Source organism: Gopherus flavomarginatus, chromosome 1 (assembly GCF_025201925.1).
Source record: "Gopherus flavomarginatus isolate rGopFla2 chromosome 1, rGopFla2.mat.asm, whole genome shotgun sequence".
In the NCBI taxonomy this organism is placed as follows: Eukaryota; Metazoa; Chordata; order Testudines; family Testudinidae; genus Gopherus; species Gopherus flavomarginatus.
In genome coordinates, this window is record NC_066617.1 from 137,219,394 (window position 1) to 137,247,269 (window position 27,876).

General features: G+C 40.8%; 1 protein-coding gene across 1 annotated transcript in view; it reads right to left on the reverse strand.

Moving 5' to 3' along the window:
- The window catches only part of LOC127057265 (potassium voltage-gated channel subfamily KQT member 1-like), an 816,867-nt gene that overhangs the window by 535,865 nt on the left and 253,126 nt on the right, over positions 1-27,876 (reverse strand). The window lies entirely within an intron of this gene.

The following is a 27,876-nucleotide window of genomic DNA, read 5'->3' on the forward strand; positions in this document are numbered from 1 at the left end:
ATACCACCTTGTCACATCACCCCTGATTTGTTCTGTGTCAAGCCTGGGCCACAGTTGAGACCTTGCCCCCAGTGTCTCCTAGCAATGCAATGCATTTTTAATACCCTTTCTTAGCATATCAGTGGAACAACAGGCCTTTTCTGGGTTTAATTAACCCTTAAAAAGACATAATATGCTGGCTAGACAGCAATACTGCAGAAAAGGATCTGGGAATCCTTATGGGGGGATCTAGGGATTATAATGGATCACAAATTGAATGTGAATTAATAGTGTGATGCTGTTGCAAACAAGGCAAACCCCATTCTGGTGTGTATTAAGAAGAGTGTTGTATGTAAGACACAGGAGGTAATTGTTCTGCTCTACTCAGTACTGGTGAGGCCTCAGCTGGAGTGCTGTCTCCAGTTTTGGGTGCTACACTTTAAGATAGATATGAACAGTCCATGGAGAGAGTCCAGAGGAGAGCAAAAAAAGGATAAAAGGTTTAGAAAATATGACACACGTAAGTATTGAAAGAATTGGGCCTGTTTACTGTAGAAAAGAGGGGGGACAGGAGGATAATAGTAAATATGTAAATGATTGATAGAAAGGGGACAGTGATCAACTGTTCTCCGTGCCCACAGATGATAGGGCAAAAAGTAATCTGCTTAGTTTGCAGTAAGGGAGATTTATGTTGGATAGTAGGACAAACTTGCTAACTATATGGATAGTTAAGCACTGGAACTGGTTCCCTGGGAGGTTGTGGCGGTTCTTAAAAAACAGAGACACACACCTGCCACAAAAATCCTAGCTGTACTTAATCCCGCCTCAGCGCAGGGGGATGGGTTAGACCTGGAGGTCCCTTCCAGCTCTGTATTTCTAGGATTCTGTGCTTCAAGAACAGTTTCTAAATAAAGTTAAAGAAATGAACTCGCAGACAAGTGTTTTGGATTTGCCCAAAGGTCTCATTCCACCTCTGAGGTACCACTCATTCGTCTAGGGACACTTAGCTAACATTTCAGAGGGATGAGGCTAAAGGTCCCCTTTGGCATTTAGAACATGAAGCTAAACTTGGGCTAAAAAAGGTCTGTCCTTAGGCTTTAACTCATTCTGATACGGATTCACAGTTGAGTCCCTCTTAAGTGATGGGTGAAGTTATAGTACTGTATACTCTTCTACAAAAAATCACTATTTTTCACCGGTATTAGAGGCTCAGAAGAGGCCCAGTACTCCAGTAAAAGGAAAGATACAGAAGGGACTGAGAAGCTTTGGCACCACTCCATGGAATAACATGCACAGTGCACATCAAAACACAGGAGCCCTTTTTTTCTCCTAAGAATTTACATGATTAACACTTGTTGATAATGAGTTACCTCGTAACTGTGGTTACAGACATAACACTCATGTGTAATAGCTAGATTCCTGTGATAATACTTGTAGGAAACTGCAGCTAAGTTGGATGCCAGTGAGCTTTTAAACTCACTGGAATTATGCGGCAAGAACAAAAGGACTGTAAAAAATGAATGAAAATATAGATAATTATAATTACACATCACTCCCATTTACCTTTTCCCTTTCATGCCTTTCCTTATCTGAGTTGCAGGGATGGAGTGCTATGGACATTCTGGGAACACAGTCTGTTGGGGTGTCATAGCATTCCCTCTCAGATCTGAACCTTAGAGTTCAGAAAATGAGATACTAGCACCTGAATCCTCTAAGCTTAATTACCAGCTTAGATCTGATAGCACTGCCACCACCCAAAAATATAGTGTTTTGGGGCACTCTGACCTCCCCAACCTTCCCTGGGGACCCCAAGAACCCAGATCCCTTGGGTTATTAAAACAAGGAGAAATAAACCCTTCCCCCACCTTTCCCCCTCCCAGAATTTCCCTCCCTGGGCTATCCTGAGAGATACTGATCCAACCTCTTAAATCACCATACAGAGAAGCATCTTCCTTCCCTTCCACAAAGAGGCAAACAGATTCAAGGAAAACAGAGAGAGATTCTATCTCTCTCTCTCCCGTCTCCCCCACCTGTCCTGGTGAGTTATCCCAATCCCCTGGAATAAAACAAGGGAAACAAGAAAAAAAATCAATCAGGTTCTCTAAAACGAAATCTTTTAATAAAAGAAAGGAAAAAGTAAAGAATTATCTCTGTAACTTCAAGATGTAAATATTACAGGGTCCTATAGCTTACAGACACCAGAAAGAGACTTTCCCCCTAGTACCAATACAAATCAAAATATTCCCAGCAACTACACATATAAAAGTTAACCAGCCAGATCCACAATTGCAAATAGAGTAAAACAATCAAAAAACCTAAACTGCCTGTTTTTACTTACTGTTTGAAAAGAAACTTAGAGAGCCTGTAGTAATGTCTGGTCTCTCTCAGACCCTCCGAGAGAAGAACACACAATGGACAAAGAACACACACAAAAGCTTCCCTCCACTCAAATTTAAAAGTATCTTGTCTTCTGATTGGTCTTCTGGTCAGGTGTCCAGTTCCCTGCTTGTAACCCTTTACAGGTAGAAGAGACATTAACCCGTAACTATCTGTTTATGACTTGGGGGATGGAAGCTGCTAGCTTAGACCAATGGCAACCCCCCACACCAATTATGGAATAGCACTGTTGAGGTCCAAAGACAGCCTAAACCAATTACCAGGTGGATAGATGGTGGCTACGATGTGTGTCCTTGAATGCAAAGGGAACCAAAGCAGTGTAACTTAGGGGTTATGACAGGGCCGTGGAGCATTAGTTTAGGGCTGGGGTATGAGGAGAAATATTGTACATTCATTTTTTATTCTTAATTAATATAATCTAATAGCAGTGTGCCTGTAAGCAAACAAAAACTCTTTGGGAAAAAAATTTAATACAAGTCCAAGAAACAGCCACATGTATAAAAGACTGTCTAAAGTTTCACAAACAAGGAGCACCGAGCATAGGGTCAGGCTATGAAAATATTTGAAGCATCTGCTGAACTGAGACCAAAATGTGAGTTGTTCACGAAGTTGGTATGGCTCTTGTAATTCCACACAAAACACACCTTTCAAATTTCAAATATAAAAAAAAATTGCCTTAGTCTAGCTCTTTGTTTACAAGTTAATATCAGCTTGAAATATCAAGATGGACCTACCAGCTGAGTTTTGTATATTTATCACACAAACAGGCAAGGACAGAAAGAAAAATCCCTCATTGTCATAATCCTGTCTTTATTGAAACAGCCAGTCACAGCATGTCATTATTCCCAGTCCCATGACACTTGTTTCCAACAAAAGGACCATGAAATTACAGAAAAAAGTATATAGCTCTTTGGGACTAGGTAGCGGAGAGGATAAACCTTCAAGCCTTTCATCTGTAAAGACTTCTGTTTTAATCTGTTTCAGGTCACAAGTGATATGAGCTTGGTGGTTTCAATCAAATGTTCATATCAATAAGCCACCATGCAATTCAGTATAACAGGCAGAGTTCAAGGATTGAAACATGAAATATTAGCAGCACAAGATGCAAAGACCAAAGTGCACCGGTAGAACTATATGGTGACGCTCACACAATATCTGTTTACCCTACACGATGGATTTGCTTCTTATCTCAAATACAAATATGTTTGCATAGAAATGGATTTTTGAGAGACATGAATGCTAGGCATTAGCCAGCTCCATTGTTTTTCCATTATTACGAATGAAATTCACCCAATAGCCCCCTGAACACACACCAAAAGAACTCTACTATTTATGCTGCAGTAACACCAAGAGGCTGCAGTCAGGATCAGGACCCCATTGTGTTAGCGCTGCTCAAGTGCACAATATAACATGGTCCCTACCCCCATGAACTTACACTGTAAATTACTATTTATTACAGATAGGTCTTAAACCCATAGTACAATATTTACAGTTAGCTGTATTCTAGCTACTTTCCTTATAATGTTCACATAACTACCAATATCACACATAAAGAACACACACATTTTTATGAGGGTATATTATAACTAATCCTCTTCTATTTATCTTGTTCCCAACTACAATGAGTCCTCTAAAACGTGATATACTGTTAACTCTCCAAAGAACTATTCACAAAACTTGCCTCTTGTAAGCAGTGTACGAAAGTGAGTGCATCTTGTAATGGTAACAGGATACGATAGACAAAAAACCTCAACATTGTCAACGCTTGTTCAAAAATCATGTCAGACCAAGCTTTTTTCCACAAGCACAAGGATTAGAAACTTGATTAAAAACACCCAGAAACTGCGATTCTGACATACTTCCAGGAACCAGGGCTTTTAGAAAAAAATAGCAAATATCACAAGACTTGTGATAAAATTGTGAATGTTGGCAACACATCCAACACATCCCTTTAAGAATGCAGTATTTTTCCCCAGAAGTATTTTTTCTATCACTTTGATTACTTTGCTTTTAATGTCATGTACCAAATATGAGCCTGGTGATGGAAGGTGCTGAGTGCCCTCAGCATCCACTGATCTAAAGTTGAGAGGGCACAGCACGACACTGGAAGCACTCAGCACTTCAAAGGGCCGGGTCTTACATTCATTCTTCACTACATGAATTTATGATGTCATACGTCACAGCATGCTAGTTCTCAATTTAGGCATCAGTCCTGCAATGATCTATGCACAAGACCCCTGCACCCATGCTAAGCCCCACTGACTTCAGTAGTGATCCATGCAAGCATAGGGGGTCCATCCACAAAGATCTCATTGCAGGATCAGGGTCTTAAAGAGCAATATTGTTGCAATGTGAGGGCACATCCTTGATCTTTAAATTTCAATGGCTTCCTCCAAATTTTGAGTCTTTAGAGTCTGAGTTAATTTCATTGATGACACTTCACCTGTTTGTCATCATCTAAGGAAAACTAGACATGGGAGTGGAAACATCGCTGATTTTTTTTTTAAAACAACTTTTAAAAAGATGGAGAGGGGTTGCCAAAAGATTCCTTTTTCTATTCCACAAAATTCTGTCCAAATTATATTGCCTTTGATACAATTATTCATTTCACACAAATGCAATGAAACAGGAACAGAAGCCCACCAATTTTTATCCATATCCTGACTTTGAAATAAAAGGAAAACCGATGCAATAAAGCTACTTCAAACATCCATGATAAATTTACACTGGCAAAGACTCAGCTGTATTATGATGACAGCACTCCCCCAGTGAATAAGTGCACAGTGCATTGTCCCTTCTAGAGCTCAACTTCAAAGACCTTGAAAATCTCCTTTGAGTTCGAACCCTCAACATCAAAGCCTTGGAGTTCATTTATAGTTTCAGGATCAGATGAAGGCAGCCAGTGAAAAAGCCATGATTTAAAGGATAATCACTTCAGAACAATAAGTCTATGAACATTTTCCATGGCATTACACTTAAAATTAAGTTTGGAAAAGTAAAGTAATGCCGCACTCGCTTCTTTTCTATTTCAGGAAAAGACAGGTGAAATAAATATTTAAAACTTCTTGGTCTTCTAATCACTTTCCCTTCTATCTTGCAGGTTTGGTTGTGAGTAACCCCCTCCCTTCCCCAAAAAAAGTCCTGCGCAAAATATTCATGGTTTAAACATTACTTTGCTTATTTATACATTTGACAAGATGAATGCAATCTGGTTCGCCTGTTTTCTGCGCAAATGATCAGGATTTGGCACTACAGAAAGTAACAGACTGACCCTGCATTCTGATACAAAGGCAAGAAAGATCTCTGCGTGATTTGTAAAACTAGGGCTGTGCTCTGGCATATGCTTTACCAAAGGGCAAAAAAAGGAAGCCCAGCATTATTCAAAGGTATGAACATAATACAGTGAACACACAATACATTTTGGGGGCATGGCTTGGTTTAACTATGATGAGCAGTTGAGACTGAGGGCTGTAACAAGCTAGAATTCAGTGGGACATTCTGAATCACAGGCTCTGCTTAGAGTTAATAATACCAGGGGGACCAGGTGTTCAAGCTGAGAGCGGTCTATTTATTACTCGGCAAACCCAACAGAGATCTGATGCTCTGCATAACATTTACTGGGCAGATTTACACATGCTTGTGAGGTGTGTTTCAGGGTCCATGCAGTTTGCAAATGCTATAGGTTTCAGGGAAGGCCCCAATATTATAGAAAATTGGGGGGTAAATTCACCCCCCCACACACACCTGTTTGCCCCTTGGTACAGGAACAGGGGGCAAAGAGCAGGGAATTGTCCATCTCCTGCTCAGAATCTAAAGAATTCAATACACCGCTGGAATGGGCACCAGCCCAGGAGTCTGGTCTGCACCATCCGGCACGCTATTTGGATGATGACTTGCTTGCAGGCAGGGCAGATTCTGAGGAGCACTCCAGCCTGCTAGCCACATTCAAGGCACTGGTTGGTAGGTTGGGAGTACCTTTGGCTGATGAAAAATCACAGGGGGCCCTCTATGAAGCTGACCTATTTGGAGATTTAGTTAGATAAGTGGGCTGATATATCTAGACTCTCCCAGATATATTAGAAGTGGAAAAGGAACAGAGGAGGACAATAAAAATGATTAAGGGTATAGAAGTGCTTCCATATGAGGAAATATTTTAAAAGAGTGGGATTTTTCAGCTTGGAAAAAGGGATGACTAAGGGAGATATGATAGAGGTCTATACAATCATGAATGGCATGGAGAAAATGAATAAGGAAGAGTTATTTACTCCTCCATATAACACAAGAATCAGGGGTCATCCAATGATATTAATAGACAGCAGGTTTAAAACAACCAAAAGGAAGTACTTCTTCACACAACGCAGAGTCAACCTGTGGAACTCATTGCCAGGGGTTGTTATGAAGGCCAAAAGTACAGATGGATTCAAAAAAGAATTTTATAAGTTCATGGAAGATAGGACCATCAATGGCTATTAGCCAAGATGGTCAGGAATGCAACCTCCTGCTCTGGGGGACCCTAGCCTCTGACTGCCAGAACCTGAGAGTGGACAACAGAGGATGGATCACTTGATAATTACTCTGTTCTGTTTATTCTCTCTGAGGTATCTGGCCTGGGTGACTGTCAGAAGGCAGGATACTGGGCTAGATGGACCATTGGTCTGACCCAGTATGGCTATTCTTATGTTCTAGAAAAGGCTGTGGGAACTTTTGGGAGTGATTATGAAGACTAGAGTAGCTAACGAGGTTACACTGCAGGAGCTGCAATCTATTATTGGGCATTTTAACTTTGCATGCTGAGTGATGGCCCCAGGGCAGGCATTTTGCACCGGACTTTCAACTGCTAGCATATAATTTAATAGAATGTCCTTTTGGAGGAAGGAATGGGTGTTAGAGGCAGATATAGAGGTTCATTCAGGTGCATTCAGATTTTGGACTGTTTTACCCAGGCAGGTTGTGTTCCCAGAAATGGCCCTCAGATCTGATACAAAAAGGGATAATAAAGGATACAACATTCTGGGAATTTTTTCCCATTTTGGTAGCAGTAACTATTTGGAGAACTGATTTTGCAAACAAAAGCACATATTTGGAGTTGTCTTCTTCATATTGCTGATATAAATGTAGATCAACAACTGTAATTTTACATTTAGATGGCTAACCCAGATAATTATGTCTGGAGCAGCAGAATGTATTGCTGTGAGGCCTCCTTCGTATTTGTGAATCGGGCATTGAGTTGTTGTATGTTCCATGGTCTGTTCTGGTGACCACAGTCACACACTGGAAAGTCTTTAATTTTCCATTTATGCAACAAGTATCTGCATCTGCCATGGTTTGTGTGGATATGGTTTAGAGTTGCCCAAGAACTTTGTGGGCGATCGAAGCCAGGGATCTTCTTTACAAGGTGTTTATCCATGACTTCTTGTGAACTCCCTTCAGTTTTCCAAGCTTCATTACACTTAAAGTTGCATTTTTGGAGTGACAACATGGTGATGATATATGTTATCAATTGCCAGTCCTCTAGATCACCCAGGGTTATGAGAATAGTAATTTCTATTTCAGTGTTTAAATCTTACCATATGTTTCACTGCCAAGCATGTGTTCAGGATTGATATTGGCAAAGATGATGCATTGTCTCGATTTCAGATGGACAAATTTTGGAAGCTGGCACTGGGGGCCAATGAGGAATGGAACATTGGCATATGTTGTCTCATGCATAGTATGGAGATCAGTAGAGCCACAAATGTTTAGGGCCTATGACAGGAGTTTTAACAATTGAATAGATTTCAGAAGAGGGAGGGAAGATTGGCTACTGAAATACATGGTGTCTCTGTGAATCCATGGGCTGGCATCACCTATGATTTCCACTCACCTACTGAACTTCATGTTTGCCAGTAGGATGAGGGGTTATCCAAATGCTTGTATCAGGATCTTAGTCTGGAGGCTTTTAATGGGGTGGTCTTGGGCCCTGGGCCCTAGAGAGGATCCACATGGTTCCATCACTGCTAAAATGTTTAAAGGGACTTTGCAGCATCTAAGGGAGCTGAGGAAAGAAGTTTGGGAACCTACACCTGGAAAAGAAGAGAGACAACTCTCATCTTTTTATTGCTCCCAACTTTAACTTCATATGAGGGGAGCAGGGCCAACTCTACCATTTTTGCCGCCCCAAGCAAAAAAAAAAAAAAGTCTCAGACTGCCGCCCGAACTACTGAAGAGAAAAAAAAAATCACATGGACTGTGGCACCCAAAGAATGGACGGAATGCCACTTCTTAGCATGTACCACCCCAGGCACGTGCTGCTTCTGCTGGTGCCTGGAGCCAGCCCTGGAGGGGAGTGCAGTAGAATAGCTGAAACCTAATCAAGGCTAGGTAGAAATGACTAAAGAAAGGATGATGTCCCGTACTGTACAATTTGTTACCACGTACTCCCAGATATTTTAAATGAATAAAGTTCTGGCCTAATGAATAAAATTAATGGCTTCCTGTCTTCCTTCTGGTGCGGCCAGACAGCAGTTCTATTTACACTTGACAAGGCCACATCATGAGATTACCATATACAACATGCCCTCTATATTTGATTTTTTATAGATAGGGGTTGTTGTTTTTTTTTACTGTATAGCTTACTGCTCTGGGGTAAAGTTCTCTCTAAGGATGAACTGTAGTGATTGATAAAATAGTCTAGAGAAATTCATCTACAGGGTTTTCTGTGAGCCCATGATTGCAATATCTGAGCACATCACTTGTGTTAATGAGTGTATCCTCTCAAGGTCTCCGTAAGGTATAGGAAAGTATTATAATCCCCATTTTACTCATGGAGAATTGAGTACATAGCAAATAAGTAACCTTAAATGAGTTTCTTTAAAAGAGGCATACAACCCAGATCTCCCAAATTCAGGGTCCTAACAACAAGACCATCCTTCCTCACCATCATTTCATCCTTTCCTGGTGAAATACAGTCCGTGGCTGCCTACAGACTTGCTCACAACAGATCAGAGCTGCCTCTCTGTTTGCTCTTGCAATGCATAAATACCTTTACAACTCCAGAAAGAATGCAAATAACACAAGGGTGATTTTACCTAGCTCCAGATACACCTATTTCACTTGATGTGTGTTTTGCGTCTTGCAGATTTCTTTCTTTTATAAAATGCATTGAAAATTGTTCAAATGGGGCTTGACTTGTAATATTAAGAAGTTCCATTAAAAATCTTTTAGTAGGACTTTGCTTTGTTATTTAACATGTATGTTATGATCATGCCTAGAGGCCTACCAAATCGGGGCCTCATTTGAGTCTAACTTTACATAGGCTTAGCAAAAAATCAATATAGTAGAATTTGTAAAGAGATTTCTTGGATGACTTTTTCAGAGTTTTCTTTTTGAAGGAAAAAAAACCCCACAAAGGTAGAAGTTTTCTGAGCCATCAATAAATGGGCTGATTTTAAAGGTTCTCTGATGGGGAACATTTGTTAGAAGGGAACACTTCCACCCACCACAGTGACTTAAATTAGTACATTCTTCTTGCTTTTCATTTTTAATAAAAACCACCAAGAAGCCCACCCTCCTCAATTTTACTATATAAATTAGAGAAACTGTGAGAGCTTTCCTCAGTCTTTCATCTGCTCCCACCACTGACGTATCTTTGCTTCTCTATTTAATCTGTCTATATTATTCTTTTCCTACCATACTTTTCATTTCCAGTAGAGCTTTTATAATATACAAGACGATCATTTAATATTGCTGCTATCCAATTCTTCACTAGCCAACCATTGCTGAAGCCTTAGTGAAGAGCTTCTAAACCAAACACATATTTGAGGAGTATTTTACTGAATAAAATTTCTAGATTATGAAATGTATCATACTATGCAACAATGAACAACTATTGGATGCACTTCCACTTTTTTCCACCTTTTCTTATTGTAATTAAGAACTAAAATACAAAAAATGAAGTAAATGTTTAGCTGAGAGCAATTAGAGTGACATGTATCAAATGTGTTTCAAAAACTAGGTGCAATAAAAGATGATTCCTCAATAGAAAGGAGCACTCCATCTTAACAAGAAAAATTAAAAATGGACTGACTAATCTTTCTGATTTCTTTGGTGTTATAAGAAACCACTTTTAAAGGAAACTTTGGGGAGTAAATTTCCTTTCCTTGTTTTTTCCACAGCTAAATATGGCACACTAGAGAAGAATTTGGAGTGTGAGCTAGTATGCATAGTGCATGTCCACACGAATAGGTGTAAGAACATAAGAATGGCCATACTGAGTCAGGCCAAAGGTCCATCTAGCCCAGCATCCTGTCTTCCGACTGTGGCCAATGCCAGGTGCTTCAGAGGGATTGAACAGAATAGGGCTATTATCAAGTGATCCCGTCGCCCATTTCCTGCTTCTAGCAAACACTCCCCTCTCAATACAGTCCCACACACATTGAGTTAGGTTAGGATTTTTTAAAGCACTCAGCACGCTTACTTCAGTGCGAGTAGAGCAAAGCCTATTATGCGTACCTTTGAAAATCTTATCCTAACTCAGATGTTTAAATCTAGGTCCTGTTAACACCTGATCTCAGATGTCAGGGTAGGCGGTAGCTCCCTAGAGGAAAGCAAGTAGTGCATCATAGGTATTTATGGAGCAACAATCACTGTAGTAGCTAGTCAGTAGATAAGCATAAATCAGAATGTACTCCGCACTTAACATTTATTTACTTCAGCTGCTCATACTTAATCTCTCTTTCTTTTGAAGGTGGTCTTCTCAGATAGCTAGGAAACAAGCCACACAAAGCCTTATAAATCATAAACACCTTGAATGGCACCCATAAGTAAATAGAAAACTCATAAAAACTAATTTCCAGGGACTATATACGTTCCCTGTGACTCTCACTGTTTAACGGTGCTGCTGCATTCTGAACTAGCTGAAGCTCAAAATGTCCTATTGTCTTACAAAAACGTAACTGATGAGGTCCAGATTGGAGAGAGATATTTTAAAAATATTTAAATCTTTTAGACTGTAAACTCTTTGAGGCGGAGACTGTATTTGCTTCTTGCACACCACCAAGTACATCATTAGTTTTTAATTAGTTGTGATGATTTATTGTTTAGCTAAATGTAAATAACAAGTTGCAACTGAAGATACAAGACTCAAAAAAACAAGTAAGAATCTGGGAATATCCCAGAATATCAAAACTTCCTTGACAAAAGGCAGACACTACCCTTGCTAGTTTCCACTGCCTCCCACCACTTCTTCTGTCTTGCTTGGATTGAGCCTCAACCTCTGATAGACATAATAAAAGCAAAAAGACTCAATCATCCAGTCATCACCTTAAAATTGTCTCATCTTCCCCATCTGAAATAAAGCTGGGCAACAAAACGATTTCAGATCACACTACTACACAGAAGGGTGGAAGGACTGTGATCAATGACATATGAAGGGGGAAAGTGCCATGGGAATTGACAGAGCTACACCACAGTAAGCTACCTGTGGTCACCACAATGAGAAAAAAGAATCCACACGTTGAAGTACCTGGAAATCAATATATCTACAACAGAAGAATTATGGGCTGAGTAAGCTATGACAGGACATGAACTGAAATGTTACACAGTCAGCTGAAGCACAGAACACTAAAAAAAAAAAAAGTGAAAGTGGGGGGAAACACTTGCACTTTTTCACTTTCACAAAGTGAGATGAAGTGGAATTTTCCCACATACATGTATATATATAAAAAATCTATGAAGAAAAGTGTTCATTTTTTTCCACTGCAAAAGATTTCATTTGTCATCAAACCCCATTTTTCAACAAAATGTTTTGACCAGCTATATTTGGGAGTCCATCCAATCATGGAGCAAAAAATTATTATGTAACCAGTGTGCACAATCCACAGTATGAAGACAGTCAACAAAACAGTCATAAAGCCTAGTTCATGAGAAATCCACAGACTGAAATATTTCATGTAAGTCATTCAATGAGTAACTTCAAATGAGGGACGATATATATAAAAAGCAGGCTGTTAGTTGATAATCTGTCAACAGGAAGAGCTAAATTCATTAAATAAATTGTTTGCTGCACCTGGTAACAAACCTATGCATTTCAAAGGTGTACTTGCCCAGAATATCCTATTTCCTTCTCTGTGGTCTAGTGAATTGTGCATTGGTTGTCTGCTGCCCACTCTCCTCTCCCACCCCCCAAAATTGCTGCATTTTAGTAGTGCTGTGATCCTTTGAGGGTAAAAAGTCACTACATAAAAATAATAAAATGAGGTACATTATCAGATAAAAATGTATGCCAATGGATGAGATAAACATGAAATCCATTATATTTTATTAGGAGAAATAAATAAAGGATTGTAACTTCATATTGATCATGGACAATGTCAGCTTTAAAAGAATTGAGCCAACATATATACACATATCAAAATGTTGCATTAGAATAAAGCAGCATCTTGAAGCATGACATTCAAACATGTTATGCCTTTGTTAATTTATTTCAAAAAGGAGTCCAACAACAATCCAAACCAAGACAAAAATTTATGGAGTACGTGTTTCACATGAAGTCACTACGTGCTCTAAAAAGCACCCTGGGCCATTAAATTTGATTTTACTCAGAATAAAAACTGGTACAATGTTACTTATGAAAGGGCCACTATTGTTCCAAATGTCAAGGGAAGGAAACAATAGGGCTAAAGCTTTTGTACTCACTATAATGCAGGAGCAACTTTTAACTCTGGTAATCATATTGTGGCAGTTGTCCAAAAGATTACTAAAAACTGAGTATGCTTTGTCACTATATATAAAATAGTGTTTTTAAATAAACAAGTGATAAAACACAGCTCTTCCGAGAGAAAGAAGAAGAATGATTTCTATAGGCAGAAAAAAAATATTCAGTGTAAAATCAACGGCCATGGGGAACATATGAAGAGTTCCACTATCTTTCCCTTCTCCTGGATTTGGGGAGCTGAACTTCCCCAGACCTCTACCACCTCCTCCTCCGTCTTGAATGGATGGTGAAAAATGGACTCATCAGATAGGAGACTTTGAAGTGAAAACATCAGAAGGAGCCAATAGTTCAAGTCTTTCTGCCCGCAGATGGAGCAACACCAGTAGCTGAATGACCCAAGCTGTAAGTCTTTTATCTACCTCTTTTCTTCCATAGGAGGATCTGACCTTGGCTGGTTTCACCCCCAGCACAAAGGGGAAAAGCATGCCACCTCCAGGTCTACTTCCCCTACAGCAGAAAATTAAAACTACCACCCCCTTCCCCACTGCTAGACAGAATCCAGGGGAAACAGAATGACTACGAATTCTCTCTGCACTCTTGGCATACCACAGTGGTATGCATGTGTAATGGAGAGGATGATTAGGAACACAAGGGGTTTTCCCTCCTACACCATTTCACTCTGTGCACGCATGTGCCTAACTGGGGACATAAACTCCTTTCAGACAAGGTTATGCAATATCAGAGAGACAGAGACTGATTTAGAGGGCAGTCAAAAACGTGAAATTTACAGTTGTCCATGCAACCTTAATTTAGTCCCCTTATGTATCCAACCTATGTGCTAAACAAAGCAGGGGACTTGTAGAAAAAAAAAAGAGAGCATGTGATCATGTAAATACAGACGGCATCCTAACTAGAGCTGATCAGGAAGTGGAATTCTGTTCTGTGGGCAATTCCAATATTTTGAAAACAACATTTGTTCCAAATTGTAATGAAAAGCCAAATTTTGAAATTTCCTCCAAAATGAACATTTTGAACAATTTCACTATGGGACTATTCAAAAGACCAGTGTTCAATAATTTTGTTTCAATAATATCAAAAGTTTATTTCAATAATGTGAAAAAGTTTCAATTTTGCATTGTTTCCACTAATTTAGTTCTGACTTTTCTATTCTTAACATACTTAATATATGTTATAATGAACATTATATACATGTACACCTCTACCTCGATATAATGCGATCTGATATAACACAAATTCAGATATAACATGGTAAAGCAGCACTCTGGGGGAGGGGCTGCACACTCTGGTGGATCAAAGCAAGTTCGATATAACACAGTTTCACCTATAACGCGTAAGATTTTTTGGCTCCCAAGGACAGCGTTATATCGGGGTAGTGGTGTATTTATGAAAATATTTAATATAAAAATCAAAATGTAGTGAATTGGAATGATAGTCAAAACCAAATATTTTTACCTTATCAAAATGAAATATTTTGACACTATCAAAATGAAACCAGAAAGCTGAAGTGACTGATTTTAACTTTTTCCTGTTTATCAAAATCAATATGTTCTAAGGCGACCAAGTCGCAAGTGTGAAAAATTGGGACACTCTTTTGCGGAGGGAGAAATATAGTTACCTATATAAGACAAAGCCCCTAATATCAGAATATCTGGTCACCATAATATGTTCCCATGAAACTGCATTTTTCAACAAAAAACTGTTAAATGCAAAACGTTTTGACCAGCTCTAGTCATAACAAATGTACACAAGCAGACTGAATTAAGTCTGCAAATATCATTTTAAATCTGGTACATCCTAACTTTCAACTTTGCAACTGCAATAACATTATTTTAATGTAATTTTTTGTATGCAAGTAATATTTATTTGGATAGCATCAGCATCATGCTATCCACTTTAAGGAGACGTTAACCATGACCCTTGCCCAGAAGGGAACAAACCTGGAATATTAAGTAGCAAAAGGAACAGACCTCTACCACTAGACAAAGGAAAATTCCTTCACCTGTGAGATAAATAGCAGACAGTATAATTCCTGGGATCAGCCACTAGAAAGTCATGACTACACGCTCAGGCTATTTTATCACATTTGCACACTGCTCAGATAATGTAAAAATGCAGGAGACAAAATGAGGAAGGACAAAACATTATAGCTGAAGTATGCAGTTGACAATCCCTCAGAGTTCAAGGATGACTGTCTTCCATAAAATGATAGTCAGTTATTGCTAGTGGATCTGCAGGTGGCTAATGAGACCAATCCACGATCCACAGAACTTGTCACAGTTGGGGCAGACATTTCCTGGTGGAAAGGAAGGATCTAAATTGTTGAGTCAGGCTCCTATGTGTTCTTTCCTCCTTTTCCAGTTCTCCATTTCCTGTTGTCTTTGTTGGATCTCAATGTACTTGCCAGAAGATCCTTTTCCATTTTGGTTGGTCAAGAGCTTGAGTTTCCCATGAGTTTATGTCAATATTGCATTTCTTCATGTTGGCTTTGAAGGTGTTTCTGAAACACTTCTGAAACGCCAACATGGCCTGTTTTGGGAATAGATTGTGTGGAATTTGAAGAACATGACCAGCCAAACAGAGTTGGTGGCGGTTGATCCTAGCCTCAATATTGGAGGTTTTGGACAGAGTCAGGAGTGCAACTTCGCAGCTGCAACCATGACTGAGCAGCCCTTTTTAGGACTCACTCTGCTCATCCTGCATGAGGAGGGGGCTAGAAAAGGTGCTCTAAACATGGTTTGTCTGGATAATTGCATCATTTCACTGTGGTCAAAAATTGAACAATGAAATTTGGAACCTGGAACATCTGAACCCTGACGGATAACCTGAAAAGTAACCAGCCAGAGCAAAGAACAGTGAACATGGCCAGAGAACTCGAGACATGACATCGACATTGCTGCACTGAGTGAAGCCTGATGTACAGGAGAAAGACAGCTCAAGGAACAAGGTGATGACTTGTTTCTGGAAAGTAGCAATGGAGTGATGAATCAACGGTGTTGGTTTTGCCATCAAAAATGCATCCGCCAACCAACTCTCAGAATTACCAGTCAGCATTAGTGAACAACTCACGATGCTCTGTCTTACACTTGCCGAGATCCAGTATGCAACACTTATTAGTGAATATGTTCCAATCAAATGATGAAAGCAAAGAAAGATTCTACACCAACCTTGAACAAATTCTCTCCACCATCCCTAACGAAGAGAAGCTCATCCTCCTTGGTGATTTTAACACGAGAGTTGGATATGACTCGGACCTTTGGAATGACATGATTGGAATGGGAGGACTGGGCAAGACCAATTTCAATGGCATTCTACTCCTGACCAAATGCACGGAGCACGACCTACTTCTGAACACCATGTTCCACCAAAAGAACAAGTACAAGACACTGTGGAAACACTCGCGATCTAAGCTTTGGCATATGATCAACTATGCCGTTGTTCGTGATTGTGAAGGTATTTACATCCTCAAAGATATGACTGGTGCAGACGATTGTTAGAGGGACCATTGCCTCATCACTTTCCTCAAACTTGCACCACAATGATAAATGTAGAAGAAATCAACCAGAGAGAAGAAGATCAACATCAAGAGTCTCAAGGCCTACCAAAACGTGACCTTTTTAGGCAGTGCACCACTGAGAAACAGATAGTTATCAAAATGAGATGGAGAGCCCTGAAGATCCCTGGAAAGCACTCAAATCAGCAGTCCATGCTGCATATGAGTGAACACTGGGCTTCTCAACTAAGAAGGACCAAGGCTAATTTGACAGAATGATCAGGAAATCCAATACTTGATCGACCGTAAGTGCATGCCTTCTGTGCTTGGCAGAACGACATCAATTCCAAGCAGAAACAATATATCCACCATCAACTCAAAGTTGAGGTTCAAAGGAAAACCCACAAAATGAAGAACAAGTGGTGGGAGAATGAAGAGAAGGAGATCCAACAACTCGCCCAACACCCATAACATAAACGGATTCTTCAGCATCATCAAATACCTCTACGGCCTCAGCACCCAAAGACTAAACCCCTTAGATCCAGGGAAGGAACCAATCTCTTCAGGGACAATGAATCAATCAATATATGATGGAAAGAATACTTTGAAGATCTCCTGAATCATGACTCCAAAATTGATGAAAGCATCTTCAACTTAATCCATCAGCGTCATATTAAAGATGACAAACATCTGGACCTTATGATATCCTCACCAAAATCTCCAAAGAAAGTAGAGAAGAACTGGCTAAAGATCTTCATACCCTAAACTTCAAGATTTAGAATTCAGAAAAAATCCCAGATGATTTTAGGGATGCCATGATTGTGTCCATCTTCCAAAAAGGAGACAAACTGGATTGTGGAAACTATTGAGGAATCACCCTGTTGCCCACGTCCAGAAAGATTCTTGCCAGAATTTTCCTCAACCAGTTGCTCCACCTTGCTGAGGAAATCCTCCCAGAATCATGAAGTGGATTCAGATCATCTTGAGATACTGCTACAATGACCTTTGCTGCCCACCAACTTCAGCAAAAGTGCCCATAAACAATATTGACAACTGTACATGGCCTTCATCAACCTCACAAAAGCATTTGACTCCATCAATTGTGAGGCTCTGTGGAGAATTCTCCTTAAATTTGGATGCCTGCCAAAATTTGTTGAAGTCTTCTGACACCTTCACAATGATATGTCTGTGATGGTCATCAGCAATGGATCTGTGTAGTGAGGCTGAGTGGCCTCCCTCCAAGCAGGAAAGCGAGGGACCATTACACTCCCCTTGTAGGGCGGAACATAGATCGCTTCAACCCCCTCGCTGGAAGTACCGGGGCCTGGCCAGAAGCATAAAAGGCAGGCCCTGTAGCACAGTGGGGGCAGAGCCTGTGGAAGAGAAGAGCGCTCCGCCGGTTCTGTAGTGTCCCAGAGGGGAACCTACACTTGGTTGTTCCTGATCCCCAGGTGCCGATGAGGACAGGCCCAGAGTGCCTACTGCTGTGTACCCTGAGGAGCCAGAAGAGGCCTGGGGACCTCCCACAGATCCCAAACCCCAAGGAAGCAGGAAGTGGCCCAGGGGCAGACATGGAACAGCCAGCTGCAGAGTCAAGTGTGGCTCAGTTGGTGTGTTGTGGCTGGATCCCTGCCGATGCTGGGGCTGCCAATCCTGCCCCTGCCAGGGCCCTAGGCTGGGACACAGTGGAGTAGGGTGGGTCTGCATCCCCCTGCCACCCCACCCTGGGGAGGCCAACTCCCTACACTGAGCAGGGAAGCTCTAGCTCTGAAGAAGGACCCTCCCTTATCAGCTCTGTTAGGATATAGATATTCAGGCCTGTCTGCAAAGGCCTATACTTTAAGACTTTAGGTATATTCTTATCACTTAGCTAGTTATAGAAGTATAAAAGAAAGAATCAAAAATCACTGTCTGTGTAGTGGCCTTCTCTTACTGTGACAGTATGAGGCCTGGTTCTTTAGCAGCCATAAACTGGGAAATGTATGGTCACGTCCTCACATTCCAAACTAATCATATTAAAATGAGGCAATTTGGGGCTGTTAGGAAGGTGATTCGATCTATCACCTCTAGAGAAAGGAAAGAGCCTAGAAGATGTAAAAGGAAACTTACTTTGATCGCATCCTGTCTGGCAAGAACTCACTTATCAAGAGACACAGCTGGAGAACTCTTATGTCTGTATGGACGTAGCTGTAAAATCCTCACTTCTGTATTGTTTTGTATGTTTATTTGCATGGTCTCTGTCTGGTTCTGTGATTGTTTCTGTCTGCTGTATAATTAATTTTGCTAGGGGTAAACTAATTAAGGTGGTGGGATATAATTGGTTAGCTAATCATGTTACAATATGTTAGGATTGGTTAGGTAAATTTTAGTAGAATGATTGGTTAAGGCATAGCTGAAAATATTACTATATAAATTAGGGGTAAACAGGAAGTAAGTTATCAGAGGGGTAGCCGTGTTAGTCTGGATCTGTAAAAGAAGCAAAGAATCCTGTGGTACCTTATAGACTAACAGACGTTTTGGAGCATGAGCTTTCGTGGGTGAATACCCACTTCGTCAGATGCATGTAGTAGAAATTTCCAGGGGCAAGTATATATATGCAGGCAAGCATGAGATAATGAGGTAGTTCAATCAGGGAGGATGAGGCCTCGTTCTAGCAGTTGAGGTGTGAAAACCAAGGGAGGAGACACTGGTTTTGTAATTGGCAAGCCATTCACAGTCTTTGTTTAATCCTGAGCTGATGGTGTCAAATTTGCAAATGAACTGAAGCTCAGCAGTTTTTCTTTGAAGTCTGGCCCTGAAGTTTTTTTGCTGCAGGATGGCCACCTTAAGGTCTGCTATAGTGTGGCCAGGGAGGTTGAAGTGTTCTCCTACAGGTATTTGTATATTGCCATTCCTAATATCTGATTTGTGTCCATTTATCCTTTTCCGTAGCGACTGTCCAGTTTGGCCGATGTACATAGCAGAGGGGCATTGCTGGCATATGATGGCGTACATTACATTGGTGCACGTGCAGGTGAATGAACCGGTGATGGTGTGGCTGATGTACCAGTTAGGTCCTGTGATGGTGTCGCTGGTGTAGATATGTGGGCAGAGTTGGCATCGAGGTTTGTTGCATGGATTGCTTCCTGAGCTAGAGTTACTATGGTGCGGTGTGCAGTTACTGGTGAGAATATGTTTCAGGTTGGCAGGTTGCCTGTGGGCGAGGACTGGCCTGACACCCAAGGCCTGTGAAAGTGTGGGATCATTGTCCAGGATGGGTTGTAGATCCCTGATGATGCGTTGGAGAGGTTTTAGCTGGGGACTGTATGTGATGGCCAGTGGAGTCCTGTTGGTTTCTTTCTTGGGTTTGTCTTGCAGTAGGAGGCTTCTGGGTACACGTGTGGCTCTGTTGATCTGTTTCCTTATTTCCTCATGCGGGTATTGTAGTTTTGAGAATGCTTGGTGGAGATTTTGTAGGTGTTGGTCTCTGTCTGAGGGGTTAGAGCAGATGCGGTTGTACCTCAGTGCTTGGCTGTAGACAATGGATCGTGTGATGTGCCCAGGATGGAAGCTGGAGGCATGAAGGTAGGCATAGCGGTCGGTAGGTTTTCAGTAAAGGGTGGTGGTAATGTGACCATCACTTATTTGCACAGTGGTGTCTAGGAAGTGGACCTCCCGTGTAGATTGGTCCAGGCTGAGGTTGATGGTGGGTGAACAGGTCTGACTACCAAAAGGAGGCTGCTAGACAACTCTCCAACACCAAATTCTACAGGCCACTTCCCTCAGATCCCACTGAGGAATACACTAAGAAACTGCAACATCTACTCAGGACACTCCCTACACTAACACCGGAACAAATCAACATACCCTTAGAGCCCCGACCAGGGTTATTCTATCTACTACGCAAGATCCACAACCCCGGAAATCCTGGACGCCCCATCATCTCGGGCATTGGCACTCTCACTGAAGGACTGTCTGGATATGTGGACTCTCTACTCAGACCCTATGCCACCAGCACTCCCAGCTATCTCTGTGACACCACTGATTTTCTGAGGAAACTACAATGCATTGGTGACCTTCCAGAAAACACCATCCTAGCCACCATGGATGTAAAGGCTCTCTACATGAACATCCCACACACAGATGGAATACAAGCTGTCAGGAACAGTATCCCTGATGATGCCACAGCACAACTGGCTGCTGAGCTCTGTGCCTTTATCCTCACACACAACTATTTCAAATCTGAGGATAATATATATCTCCAGATCAGTGGCACCACTATGGGCACCCACATGGCCCCACAATATGCCAATATTTTTATGGCTGACCTGGAACAACGCTTCCTCAGCTCTCGTCCACTCACGCCCCTTCTCTACCTACGCTACATTGATGACATCTTCATCATCTGGATCCATGGGAAGGAGACTCTGGAAAAATTCCACCACGATTTCAACAGCTTCAACCCCACCATCAACCTCAGCCTGAACCAATCAACACGGGAGGTCCACTTCCTAGACACCACGATGCAAATAAGTGATGGTCACATTACCACCACCCTATACCGAAAACCTACTCACCGCTATGCCTACCTTCATGCCTCCAGCTTCTATCCCGGGCACATCACACGATCCATTGTCTACAGCCAAGCACTGAAGTACAACCGCATCTGCTCTAACCCCTCAGACAGAGACCAACACCTACAAAATTTCCACCAAGCATTCTCAAAACTACAATACCCGCATGAGGAAATAAGGAAACAGATCAACAGAGCCACACGTGTACCCAGAAGCCTCCTACTGCAAGACAAACCCAAGAAAGAAACCAACAGGACTCCACTGGCCATCACATACAGTCCCCAGCTAAAATCTCTCCAATGTATCATCAGGGATCTACAACCCATCCTGGACAATGATCCCACACTTTCACAGGTCTTGGGTGGCAGGCCAGTCCTCGCCCACAGGCAACCTGCCAACCTGAAACATATTCTCACCAGTAACTGCACACCACATCATAGTAACTCTAGCTCAGGAAGCAATCCATGCAACAAACCTCAATGCCAACTCTGCCCACATATCTACACCAGCGACACCATCACAGGACCTAACCGGTACATCAGCCACACCATCACCGGTTCATTCACCTGCACGTGCATCAATGTAATATACGCCATCATATGCCAGCAATGCCCCTCTGCTATGTACATCGGCCAAACTGGACAGTCGCTACGGAAAAGGATAAACGGACACAAATCAGATATTAGGAATGGCAATATACAAATACCTGTAGGAGAACACTTCAGCCTCCCTGGCCACACTATAGCAGACCTTAAGGTGGCCATCCTGCAGCAAAAAAACTTCAGGACCAGACTTCAAAGAGAAACTGCTGAGCTTCAGTTCATCTGCAAATTTGACACCAACAGCTCAGGATTAAACAAAGACTGTGAATGGCTTGCCAACTACAAAACCAGTGTTTCCTCCCTTGGTTTTCACACCTCAACTGCTAGAACGAGGCCTCATCCTCCCTGATTGAACTACCTCATTATCTCATGCTTGCCTGCATATATATACCTGCCCCTGGAAATTTCCACTACATGCATCTGACGAAGTGGGTATTCACCCACGAAAGCTCATGCTCCAAAACGTCTCTTAGTCTATAAGGTGCCACAGGATTCTTTGCTACTTTTACAGGAAGTAAGCTGGGATTTGAAAAATAAGGAAAAGGAACTTGAATTTAAGCTTGCTGGAAGTTCACCCCAATAAACATCGAATTGTTTGCACCTTCGGACTTCAGGTATTGTTGCTCTCTGTTCATGCGAGAAGGACCAGGGAAGGGGGAGAGTGAAGGAATAAGATCTCTAACAAGCTCCCTTTTAGACTGTTGCTTCGCTGGCTGCCTAAGCCAAAACCTGAGCCAGCCTTAAGACTGTTTGCTTGCTGGCAGCCTAAGCCTCCTCAAGCCCAGACCCCAGCTCACCTGCAGACTGCTGCTTTGCTGGCTGCCTGAGCTCCACCCAGGCTAAAGCCAGCCCTGAGACTGTTTTGTTGCTGGCTGTCTAAGCCTCCTCAAGATCAGGCCCCCAGCTCTGTTTAAAGGCTGGCAGCTTGAGCCACCCAAACCCAGGCTGAAGTCTGACTGTGACTATTGGATGCCAAGCTCTATTGTGGGCTCTTGACTGTCCTGCAGACTCTATTCCTGGCCAGACAGGACCGGACTGAGTGGCTTTCCTCTGAGGGGGAGAGCGAGGGACCATTACAATATGAAATGGACCCCTTTCTAGGGAAGACAGGAGTCAAGCAAGGCTGTGTCATCACTCTAAACCTTTTCTCCATCCTCCTTGCTGTCATCCTCTTTCTCATCACTAACAAGCTCCCATGAAGACTTGACATCCAATACAAAATGGACAGCAAGCTCTTCAAACTCAATTGTCTCCAATCCAAGACAGACTATCACTAAATCAGCCATTTAATTCCAGTATGTGGATGACTGTGCCCTGTGCCTCCACTCGGAAGAAGATATTCGAAAAATAGTTGACATTTTCTTCAAGGTCTATAGCCAACTAGGACTCACACTGAACACAAAGAAAACTAAAGTACTCAACCAACATGCTCCGAATCACCCTGAATCCTGCTCCTGTAATTCAGATCAATAAAGAGACCCTGGAGAATGTTAAGCATTTACTTTACCTTGGCAGCTATTCGTCACAGAAAACTGACATTGATGAGGAAATTCAACACCACCTCCAATGCACAACTGCAGTTTTCAGATGCTTGAGAAAACGTGTCTTCGAAGATCATGACATCAAGAATCAAATAAAGCTTCTCATGTACCAGGCCATTGTTATCTTTGCTCTCTTGTATAGTGCCGAAACCTGGGTCACATATCATAGACACCTCAAGGTTCTTCAAAGATACCACCAATGGTGCCTCCACAAAATCTTCTGAATCAAGTGGGATGACTGTTCCCATAAAGGTTCCTTATAACAACCCCTCCATGATTAATCCTACTTCAAAGCATAATGTATACTGTATTATAAAATTATTCTTCATATAGCTCAACTGTTTAACATCAGAGATGGAGGAGAGTAATACCTTATCTTAGTTCTTACACATGCACTTTGGAGAGCAACATCATCACCTTCCCAATGAAACATTTATTAAACCCCTATGTTAAATTCTCCCTAGTGCTGTTGGCAATGTTTGAAAAAAATATTAATATACAAAAACATATCTGTATGAGGTCCAGAGTACTGCCACATTCCACTCTTGCCTCACAGATCATATCCTTCAGAACTACGCAGGGAAATGAAAATCAACTCAGCTCATACATGTACGCTCAGGGTTAATAGAATGTTGAGAGATCTTTGCATAGAAAAAGTATAAGAAAAACCAATGTGCATGCACACAAAGTACTTTCATTAAATCCTTATAAAGCAATCATATCAAAACAGATTTTCTTCTGGCTGTGTAACTTCAGGCTATACCCCTTCCAAAATTCCAAGTTTCTACTATTTCCTGAGAGGTGATAGAGATATTAAACAAAAGAGTTGCAACATGACACATTTTACAGATATATACATACAATGACAAAAGCATATCTCCTCATTATGTGTTTGGTTTTGGTTTATAAAGTCAATTGAACTGGCTTCACTTAAACTTAAAAAAAACAAAACAAAAAAACCCATTGTTTTCCATCTAGGAATATATGTGGAAATATTCAGCCAAAAAATAAAATTGGCAAAGTTATAAGCATTTGAAAAAAAAAAGTATTTTAGAATAAAATTTTGGCAGCCTTTACTCTTTATGTTGCTACATGCTCCACCTATAATTACACACATGCACATATGAGCACATTGGACTAGATTTTCAAAAATGCTCAGCACCCACAATTAGGGCCAGATTTTCCATAAAGAGTTCAGCTCCCACTTAGCAGCACTTAGTGAAAACAATAGCTTGCGAACAATGCAAGATGTTGTATCCCGAGCACTTTTGAAAATCTGGCCTAAATAAATATACTAGAGACAGATGAAGAGTCCAGATCAGGTTTGGTTTTGAGGCTGAAATAGCAAGTAGTTTGAATTCACAGGTGATGTCCAAGTACTCAAAATGTTCTCATGAGATTTTTAGATGCGTCTGAACTAGATATTAGGAGTAGAGCTTTGCAGGAAATTGATTTTCTATTTCACGGGAAATTTCAAAAGTTTGATTTTTTTTCCCATTCTGAAATAGAATAAAATTTCAAAGTTTCCTGTGAAGCAATTTCCAAAATAGTAGCAATAAATAAAATAATAATAAAAAATATAATAATCTTGTATTGACATTTTTAAAAAAAGTTTACTTTTTTTAAACAACAAATGCAAATGCAGTCATTTCAAAATGAAAATCTAAATGTTCCATTACAAAAACATCAAAATAGAGTATTTTAGCATTATTGAAACACTTTGTGTCAAGTTTTTTTGAAATGAAGTTTCCACAAAATGTTTAACTTTTGATGAATGAACATTTTCAGATGGAAACATCCATTGCAACATTTAAAATCAGCTCTAATTATGATTTTTCTAGTTGCTGTAAAGTTGGATTTGGAAATAGGGACTCAAATCCAATATTGCAATAACCCATAATATTCAAATTAGAAGGAGTTCTGACATTGGTATATCTATATTCACAAACACACATGATTTGAAATAATTACAGAAAAAAATATGAAATTGTAAAATGTTTCATCCACAATTCAGTAACTTTAGATATTGTATAAATCAGATAATACAATATTAAGAAATTTACATATTCATGGTTGCATGCCTAAAATCAGACTCAAAATATTATTACCATTTCTAAAATTCTAGAAGCCAGATTTGCTTTCATACATTAATTTGCATATCTAGCTGGTTAGGAAAAGCACAGTAAAGCAACATTGTTCGTGTGATGTTTTGGGTTTATGTAACATTAGGAAAAAAGAAGGATTTTCACTTAATGGAATATTTTCATTTGATAAAAACAGGATAGCTTTTAACACTATGATACAGAGTAGAGAAGTGGTAGCCAATACATTATATTTTCTTTGGTGACTGAGCGCCCTCTGTATTTCTTGCATGGCACATTAGTTTTAATATATGCTTTAGAAACAACAAAAGCCCTTCTTTTCTCCCCCTCAAGTTTTTGTATCAAATTTTCTTTGTCTGTCTTTTGCTAAGACAGAATGGAACGTACGGAACTCATCCATTAAGTTCCCAGGTAGCAAACCAATGAGGTAATTATAGTCACCATTTAAATAATCCAAATTCTCAGTAGCATTCTGAGTGTTTGCCTCTTTACTTAGCAGTTCTCCAGAGAACACAGTTCTGTAACCTGAACTGATGCTAACTCAAGACAGTATTATATTGTAATGATCCTGACAGCTCCACGCTCATACATACACTAAGCAATCAGTAGGGAGAGACTTGGATTTCCCAAGAGGACAGGACAACATATCAGTCACTACTTGCAGTTCATCACACACTTACAGAGGCTTCCTCAGAGAGATAAATCAGCATGTTTTCTGGTTAACCTGGTCCTGCCTCGCTTTCGGGGTTCTGTCATAAAGCTGAGCAAGTAACTGATTTTTCAGTGCACTCCTGGTAGTTCCAAGAAATTGGTGATTTTTTTTTTAATGCAGCAAATTGAAAGACATTTTTAAAGGGGTAGATTTACTAAAAGGCTGGAGGAGGAGTTGGTGGTATCCTTGTAACTTTTAGCCCATTAGTTAGGGAACTCATCTGGGATGTGAGAGACCTGCATTACATTCCTGCCTCTGCCTACACACAAATTTGTATTTGGGTCTCCCACCTCACAGGAGAGTGCCCTAAATGCTGGGCTATGAGGTATTCAAGGGTAGGTTTTTCTCAATCTTGTTTCACCCAGGAGAGGGCGAGACCCAAGTTCAAATCTCTTCTCCACATCCTGCAGAGGGAGGAATTGAACATAGGCCTCCCAAATTCCATGCAAGTGCCCTAACCACTGAGCAAAACAGTATCGGGAGGCCACCACTATGTCTCTTTGTGAATCTAGCCTAAAAATGTTTTTGGCGGAAACTGTTTGGCAAGTTTGTGTCTAATTTGTGACTAGCTTTGCATTGACTGAAACTGCATTTTGTGGTGAATAAGTGATTCGTCCAAAAAACAAAAAATTCCTCCCAGCTTTACTCCAGCAACCAGCTCTAGGCCTCTTCAGGTGCAGCAAAGTGTTATCACTTGTTTGCCCCCGATCCATCTCTGGGTGGAACCTAAACCTAGGTTATGGCAGCAAGCAACTATTCATTACAAGTGTTTGGCATTTTTAAGAGAATAATTATTCAAAGGTTTTCTATGGTTCATCCACTTCCAGAAATAGCAGAATAATATTCATAATCAAAATTATTTACTAACAGTTTAATTAATCTGTGAGCAGTCATTTCAAGCGTAATTTCTTCTACCATTTATGCAGTTGTATTCCAGAATTTATCTTCAAGAGGCAATACATTAGCATTATTGCAGCCATGGCTGTGTATGCACTGACGGCTAGGTTAGGGGAACTTTCAGCAGGTGAAGCAGCATAATAAGTCAACCCGAACAGCCTTGGGCAGTCTTAAAGAGGTCTTAGTCAGTCATAAAGGACCACTGACTTAAGAGGCTAATCTGCGTTTAAGCACACAGGGCTCCCCTGAGAGACTATTTCAGCTTAGTAGTTCCCACAGCTAGAGGAGCAGGTAATGTAAAAGGGGGGTTAGGGTCACAGAAAAACAAGTTTGCTGGAAGAGCCATCCACAGCACACTATGAAAGGTGGATTAAAATGGAGGATTTTGATCTGTCTGAGCAGGAGTAATTTTAGCCTTAAATTAATTTCTACCCAAATTATATATTTTAGGATCTGCAACCTCATTGACTTTAAACACTCTTGAAAAGAAGCCATGTCATCCAGTTGCCTAAAGACCTTTACAGATTCTGCCTACTCTGAGAAATAGATATATAGTAGATATGTAATGACTTTCTGTTGTCCCCAGCAGAGCTAGATTCCCCAAACCAAGCAACATGATAGATATGCCCTGAAAATGCATCCAGTGCAACATCAACTTTTTCCAGTCATAAATCTGAGTAACTGCAAAAATCAGTTCCTTACCCCCTTCCCGCCCCACCCCCCCGCACATTAACTTGTAACATTTTATTTTAAGACAAGTGGAACTTTTCACTCCAGAATACCTACATTTTCTTACATTTTAAAAAGAAAATTTAAAAAGTATCTGACTTTCACGATTCAGAAATAGATTTCTGAACCTCCTACACTTCAAGGATCTGAAGTTTAGTTC